Raw genomic sequence first — 8,488 nt, 5'->3', positions numbered from 1 at the left:
ATGAAAAAGTCACGTGACGTTGAACCGTTTAAAAAATGGCGGTAGATAAAGAGGTATCAAGAAGTATAAAGAAGCAAGAAGCAATCAGCAAAGCTCCCACGATTTTTTGTGAGCAGAAATTTAATCGTCCGTTCAGGTAAAATTTATCAATTATTTTTAACTCTTCAACGATAAGTAATGTCAAATTTTCATTTTATGTGTAGGTTATAATATTGCTTGGCTGTGTAGATCAGATTAGATTTTAGTGGCTACTTTGAAAATGTTAGGTACCTTGCCTTGTATCAGAGTTTTTTGTGGTTTAATTATTCTTTGCCAATGGGTAGTATTGCTAAATGTAATGGTCCTAATTATCATTTACGCAATATGATAATAACATATTCCAGAAGAATGCATTCATTTTTCCATATGATATATGTATGATAATATAATAAAAACTTTATTGTTTTTTGTAAAATTTATTATAGGATGATACACAAGTCACTTCATACTTACTCCAACTTGTGTTTCACCCTATACTATATTTCATACTTTATTGGCACTCCTTCAGCATCAACCAGTTTATCTATATGATGTTGTTTGCACTAGCTACAACTCTCACTACAAAAAACTTCTTTCAATATTATCATTTAGTATACATATGTGCATTTTGAATTATTATGATTGGTAATAACAGCTGGTGGATGATTTTCTTTGGCAACCCTGATTAGTGATAAGCCGAAAGAAAATAAATTTAATAGCTTCTCATGCATATTTACTACTGTATTTTATACTATGTATATGAAGTTTTATATCAGAGTTTCCATGACCGAATTCTTTGTGTTAAGTTTCACACTGCTTCTGCAGAATCATCATATATTTTCTTGTTACATATTTCTTGAATACCTCTTTTAGGAGTTTTCTACTTTTTCATTTCTAATCTTTTATTGTGATAATGTTTATGTTAGAACCATGCCTTAAATTGTCTATCTTTCTTCTTATTTAGAAACTTGATTTCATTGTTTAGACAGTCACTAAATACAAAATATTTACATAGTACATGTTAAAATCAGGCATTCATTGGGAAACATAGTAAACATTTTTATTGATAATCCATTAGCCACCCTTTCTCTAGATTGACTATTATGTTTTTTAAATTCTGTTATACTTATACTATTATTATGAGATATTTTTGTCAATGAGCACCATTTAAATTAGTTTACCATTACTTTTACTTTATGGCTTACTACATTAATCTTTGTAGGCAAATTTGCTATCCTTATAGGCATTGCTAGGATGGCTATGTGGCCACTACCCCATGCGAATCAGTCCCTGCTAAATATTGAATTAGCTAAACTATTATCATCCATGTTCTTGCTGATTCATCATCTGTTGACAATGTAAATGTTTTATTAGTTTATGATTTATATTCACCAATATATGTCATCGGCACTAGGATATTACTGTGTTTTTAGTCCAATGATGGATTAAGGTGATGTTTGCAGGGGGGAGTGCACCTTCAAGCCTAGACAAGAAGGAGTGTAAGATGGGTGCAAATTTCCAAAGAATTATTAAATGCAGCAAGCAGTTCATCTAAAGCAATTGTCATTGAAGTTCAAAGTAGCATTTGGGACCTGGAAAAGTTTTCCCCGTAAGTTTTGCTTTTTATCGTTAACATTTCTATGCTGCCTTAGACATTTCTATGCTATCTAGAAATAAAAAAACATTTTCTGTGTTTCTATGGAGTTATAGAAACACGCGGAAAAGTTTTCCCCGTAAGTTTTGCTTTTTATCGTTAACATTTCTATGCTGCCTTAGACATTTCTATGCTATCTAGAAATAAAAAAACATTTTCTGTGTTTCTATGGAGTTATAGAAACACGCGGAAAGTTTTCCCGTAAGTTTTGCTTTTTATCGTTAACATTTCTATGCTGCCTTAGACATTTCTATGCTATCTAGAAATAAAAACATTTTCTGTGTTTCTATGGAGTTATAGAAACACGCGGAAAAGTTTTCCCGTAAGTTTTGCTTTTATCGTTAACATTTCTATGCTGTCTTAGACATTTCTATGCTATCTAGAAATAAAAAAACATTTTCTGTGTTTCTATGGAGTTATAGAAACACGCGGAAAAGTTTTCCCCGTAAGTTTTGCTTTTTATCGTTAACATTTCTATACTGTCTTAGACATTTCTATACTATCTAGAAATAAAAAAACATTTTCTGTGTTTCTATGGAGTCATAGAAACACGCGGAAAAGTTTTCCCCGTAAGTTTTGCTTTTAATCGTTAACATTTCTATGCTGTCTTAGACATTTCTATGCTATCTAGAAATAAAAAAACATTTTCTGTGTTTCTATGGAGTTATAGAAACACGCGGAAAAGTTTTCCCCGTAAGTTTTGCTTTTTATCGTTAACATTTCTATGCTGCCTTAGACATTTCTATGCTATCTAGAAATAAAAAAACATTTTCTGTGTTTCTATGGAGTTATAGAAACACGCGGAAAAGTTTTCCCCGTAAGTTTTGCTTTTTATCGTTAACATTTCTATGCTGCCTTAGACATTTCTATGCTATCTAGAAAAAACATTTTCTGTGTTTCTATGGAGTTATAGAAACACGCGGAAAAGTTTTCCCCGTAAGTTTTGCTTTTCATCGTTAACATTTCTATGCTGTCTTAGACATTTCTATGCTATCTAGAAATAAAAAAACATTTTCTGTGTTTCTATGGAGTTATAGAAACACGCGGAAAAGTTTGGGAGAAATGAGAAATTACGTTTCAAGAACGCGTACACGAAGTGCGATCGCTTCCAAGCAATTTCAAATTTTATGTATTTTCAAAAATTCAAATTTTTTAAGTTTACTATTTTCTAAAGGGAATTAGCATAGCTATTACAACGTAAAAAATACTCCAAAAAACATCCCTTTGAAAACTAAAGATTCGTGTTATAGTGACAAAAGACAATTTTATAAACGATATTTCCACTATTTTTAAAGTAAATATCCTTTCAATTAAAATCGTAGATTTGTCTCTTGTTAATTACTCGAATCTTGAGTTTACAAGATGGTGTTTTTTGTAGTGTGTTTTGTGCTATATTTCTTTGAGTAATCGGCTGAAATACTTTTTAGAGTCGCTAAGCTTTATGTATTTTTCGGAGACTAGTTTGAAATTTGTGCGGTCTTTTATTTTGTGGGTTTTGCAAAATTTATCTGATTTGAGAGTTATTTTGACTTATCATTTATGTATAGCTAATCTGACTTTGTCCGATTTTTATTGGGTTTGAGCGAAAGCTAATCGTAGTTGTGCAAATGTCCTATTGGTTCCTTTTAACAGGTGCAAAATGTAATATTTCTATCAACTTTTCTTCGAATTTTGTCAATGAAAGTCAATTTGAAAGTCTAACTAAAAATAATCAACGTAAGTAATTTTAGAAGGAAAGGTCCTACCTAAACCGTGTCATACCTTCTTCTGAAACATCGTCAGTACAGAATAACTATTACCAATATTGTGAGGATTAAGCCAAAGCATGCACCCACTGACGGTAAGACGATGTTGAAAATCAAGTTGCTCTTGTCTGTAGTCTTCGTTTTCGTCGATACGAAGAATTTGGAAGAAAACACGATTTTCACTCGGGTTGTCTTCCTAAAACTTGCCCCTCCAGAAATATTAAACAAATGAACAAAAATGTAGACGTCTTTTTCATTTTCTGGTATGGAGTAAAATTGAAGTCGCATAGATGAATTCCACTGGCCTTCCCTCATAAGCACTTCTCCTAATTCAGGAGATGCTTTGAATGAACTTTGTTGAAACTCGACTTTCCACGATATATTTATATCTCCTGTCGAACCTTTGAGTCTCATCAAAGGTAAAAACATTTGTTTACTATGAAGTTTAGGATCGTACATCACACTGTCGTTTTTGTCAATGTATCCATAAGGCATCGTGGGCGACATATCTGATTTATAATTTCGTGTCAGCAGTAGTAGATGCGTAGATATATTTATATCTCCGGTCGAACATTTGAGTCTCATCAGTGGTAAAAACATTTGTTTACTATGAAGTTTAGGATCGTACATCACACTGTCGTTTTTGTCAATGTATCCATAAGGCATCGTGGGAGACATATCTGATTTATAATTTCATGTCAGCAGTAGTAGATGCGTAGATATATTTATATCTCCGGTCGAACCTTTGAGTCTCATCAGTGGTAAAAACATTTGTTTACTATGAAGTTTAGGATCGTACATCACACTGTCGTTTTTGTCAATATATCCATAAGGCATCGTGGGAGACATATCTGATTTATAATTTCATGTCAACAGTAGTAGATGCGTAGATATATTTATATCTCCGGTCGAACCTTTGAGTCTCATCAGTGGTAAAAACATTTGTTTACTATGAAGTTTAGGATCGTACATCACACTGTCGTTTTTGTCAATGTATCCATAAGGCATCGTTGGCGACATATCTGATTTATAACTTCATGTCAGCAGTAGTAGATGCGTAGATATATTTATATCTCCGGTCGAACCTTTGAGTCTCATCAGTGGTAAAAACATTTGTTTACTATGAAGTTTAGAATCGTACATCACACTGTCGTTTTTGTCAATGTATCCATAAGGCATCGTGGGAGACATATCTGATTTATAATTTCATGTCAGCAGTAGTAGATGCGTAGTAGCTCCCACCGACAATCTTGCATTTGTTCTTTGCAGAAAAAATTTTACGTCAAAACCCTTGAGATGATAGTAGGTATAAAAATGCTTAGAATTTTAAAATTTAAAAGAAGCAATGTTAAAAACGTTGACTTTGTAGTTAAATGCAGCTGCATCAGGTTTACATGAAGTACGCATTTATATATTCACCCATTTACAAATTTATAAATTCAGAACATATGATTATTAAGATACTTGATGGTTTACCCAAGCTAAGAAGCCAGAGCTTTCCCAATAAGCAAGTTGCAGTAAATATAATTCAATCTGCCGTATTAACGTACTTTGTACTCCCTACTCTACACGTATATGGAGACGGGGGGACTGGGAAAAGCTGAGACGTGCCAAAAAAAATTTCTCGTTTACTTTTCATATAAATAAAATATAAGTTGCGAAACAAGATTTATCAATGATACATAATGTCTTAGTCGTAGCATCAAATATTTTGTTAAAAGAATGTGCTGGCAGTATCTTTTTCTCACTACACAGACTTTAAAACGAAAAGAGATCAGACAACATATGAATGACACTCCAATTAATCACGTGAGCCTCTTATTACGATATGTTATGGCATTTGTTATACAGCTTGGTAACTTCGTACTACGTCCAGACTTTACCACTCCATTGCGAAGACTTGTTGAGCAAGTCACTTCTGTTCGTGCATATTACTTTAAAAAATTGTGATGTTAGATGGCAAAATTACAGGTCTGGAAAGAAGAATTTAGTGTCTCGAGGGTCGTGGTGGTAGCAATATTTATAACACCCAGCTGTCACCAAAGGTTTCCTTGTTGCGTCCACCAATATCTTCTATCCCAAAATTATAATATTAGCGTTATTTTAATGTGCGGAATAATTTAATTAATAAACAATTGACGTAATATCGCTGAAAAATAGTCAATTGTTAGTAGCATTTCATTTATATTAATGAAGGGAGAGCATAGTTCTTTTGTTTGGCAACAATACGTTTTGATTTTAAAAATTAGATTTTATAGATATCCGGTAATTTGTTCCAGTACAAACAATGTATTTTAACCCTATAGAGGCCGTTCTTGCTCACAGGCAACAATCACCAAACGGGATGTGTAAGAACTTTTGAAAAGGCACGGCTCCCAGAGGGTTAAACAATCATGTGGAACAAATACATATAATGACATGCTTAACACTATTTATAAAGACATCATCCACTTCAAGCCACATATAAGCCACGAGGCGTCATGGAAAGTAAATGTTGTTCATATGAGAGGGAACAAGACTTTACAAATAGATGACAAGTATAAAGATTTGTGATTGTGCCAAGAAAAATAAAGTTGTTGCCTTCAACTCTCCTCGAAGACTAGTTACCGAAATACGTCTCAATTGATTACAGATGTACTTAAACGTGTTGATAAAAAATCAAGACCGCCAATATCTGAATGCTCCTGAACAAGTAAATACCACACATATTTAAACATTTGAAAGTCACGATGTACAGATATATTCTATCAGTATCACATCCTAAGTGTTGATAGCAGCAGCAAAAAGAAATTTGAAAGAGGAAAACCGTTATGACATATGATACACGAAGTTACCTGTTTCAAAATCAAGTATGAAAATAGATCCTACGGCTGGAAACTACAAATGTAAGTGACTAAACTGACGATAAATGATATTTTGTATTTGCATTTATCTCTATGGCTCTTGTGAAACTATCAATGCATAGAAGTGCAGTTTTCATAGATTAACGTGTACACTTGCAATGAACGAGAGCCGTAATTATTTTTGCTCATTTTCTACGACTCTCTTTTTAGTAGTAGAACCTCGGGAAAACAGAACGCCCTTAAATTCTCTCCTAAACTTAACTTAGCAACATATGATTGAAGATTCAATGAATATTTGGACAAGATTAAAGTCTAGTTTATAAATATATTATCGTCTCATGTATCTTAACCTACAACATTGCATCTTTGCTTTGCATAACAAAAAACGCAAAGTAACGTCATATGAAGAGTTCTTCATCACGAAATGTCGTACATGTGTTTCATATTTTCTTATATTGTAGATCCCACATGGATGGAGTTGTGAAAGTCCCTTTACCACCTGTGTCATTCACTTCAATTACTCTTACTAGTTTGCCATTACTCATGTGTCATGGTGATTCATGGCCAAAAATGTTCATTTGTAGTTTGGATTCTTTGTGGATGTCAGTTGTTTGTTCATATAATGATGATGGGCCCCATTGTTATATGAGCCCACATAAAGGTGGTCAGCTGACATTCATAGGAGATCAAATATGCACTAAGCATTCTTTGAGTGATGATATAACTGGGGTATTGAAGTGATCCCATTTAGTTTACTTAAAGTTACCATAAGAGTGCGTTGTAAACAGTAATCTATCGAAATGGCGATTCATAATACCAGTGGCCCCTTTATTGGTTACTTCGATTACTTTGTGTATGGAATGGTACAAACATATTGAATGGACATTGGCTAACGGCATTTTTACATGTGAACATTAATATTGAAATGATTGGACCATAATCTACGAAGATGGAAAACAAGCGAGTGGAAAAACATGATCCATCTCTTGTGGTTTGTAAGTTGAGTAGATGAGCTTTAAAATTAACTTATAGCTATGAGTAACTGCATGTGATATTCAAAAATGATTCCGATGGTCTATTTTATAATTTGAACTATAATCATAAAAACACCTACATTAGCTAAAAAATTTCAATAAGAGATGTCAAATGCTGTGAGAAAATAGCTGGCTTTCACTCGCTACTTTTTACTAATTTTATCAAACGTTTATAAACAAAATTGCAATGCTTGCAAGTAGGGTTCATTTAATTTTTAAGACAAAAATGTTACGATATACATGTTACGATATATACGTAAAAACTGCGCTGTGAAAAAGTGGAAGAGACCTACTAAGACGCCTGGATCCGACGGACCAGGACAATGCTTGAAAATCAGGTATTAAAGTTTTGTTCTTTAAAATATATAATTTCTGTTTTATTCATTCATTATGCTGACATTTATAATGTGTTTTTTTATAGAGTAGCTATGTCTGTAGAAGTAATAACTAGATATTGAATGAACGATCAAGTTGGACAGAAGCACGAAGAAACAAGCGTCCTTATTGAAAGATTCTCACTTGCGACTTTCGTTATGCATACTATTAATCAGTATAACGCATTTTTAAATTCAAGCGTTAAAAATTTCTGTAAAACTAAATTTTCACAATTGTCAAATTTTCGGACAAAACACACGAGTGAAAGCCAGCTATTGGTGAAGATCTTAATGAAGCAACATAGAAATTTTGATCGAATGAAATCTAGTAGACATCAAAAATAATTTGTATGCAAGTCACGACGTCACTTTGGTCATTTCATTTTTCATTGTTATTGGTCGGTGAATGATCAGGTCGAACGTACTGAATGAATTTTTCATATGATTTATGTATGAGCTGCTATTAGTTTTATTTTTCGTCTATTCATTAAAATTTTGTTAACACTCTGCACTCTTTCATTTTTTGTTCTCTACTAAAGTTTTCGTTTCTTTTGTTCAAACACAAAATATTTGCGGTGTCAATAAATAGGGTAGTCAGCCCACTTTTTTGTCGACGCTTTTTTGTCGCTTTGCAAATTTAATATACGAACGACGAAGCTACGATCTGACTACGCTGCATGTTAAAGTAGATCATCGGGATCATTGAAAACAACAAATGTATGAAAAATCTTGAAAATAACAAAAATTTAAAGAAATTTTTCTAAATTTTGATCTTTTTTTTGATTGGAGGGTTTTTTACCGGATCCACCGGTTTTCCCTC

The 8,488-nt window shown here is 33.0% G+C and overlaps 1 protein-coding gene across 1 annotated transcript in view; it reads left to right on the top strand.

Annotated features, from left to right (window-relative positions):
* Nucleotides 1-7,236: 7,236 nt before the first annotated feature.
* The window catches only part of LOC124451199 (brefeldin A-inhibited guanine nucleotide-exchange protein 1-like), a 93,237-nt gene continuing 91,985 nt past the window's right edge, over nt 7,237-8,488 (top strand). The window contains exon 1 of the transcript XR_006950360.1: nt 7,237-7,255. The gene's annotated coding sequence lies outside the window, so the exon portion shown is untranslated. The remainder of the gene's footprint in view (nt 7,256-8,488) is intronic.

The sequence above is a fragment of the Xenia sp. Carnegie-2017 genome, unplaced genomic scaffold (genome assembly GCF_021976095.1).
Source record: "Xenia sp. Carnegie-2017 unplaced genomic scaffold, XeniaSp_v1 HiC_scaffold_24, whole genome shotgun sequence".
Lineage (NCBI taxonomy): Eukaryota > Metazoa > Cnidaria > Anthozoa > Malacalcyonacea > Xeniidae > Xenia > Xenia sp. Carnegie-2017.
The sequence above is the reverse complement of the archived record's forward strand: the minus strand, read 5'-3'. Positions and strand labels throughout refer to the sequence as shown.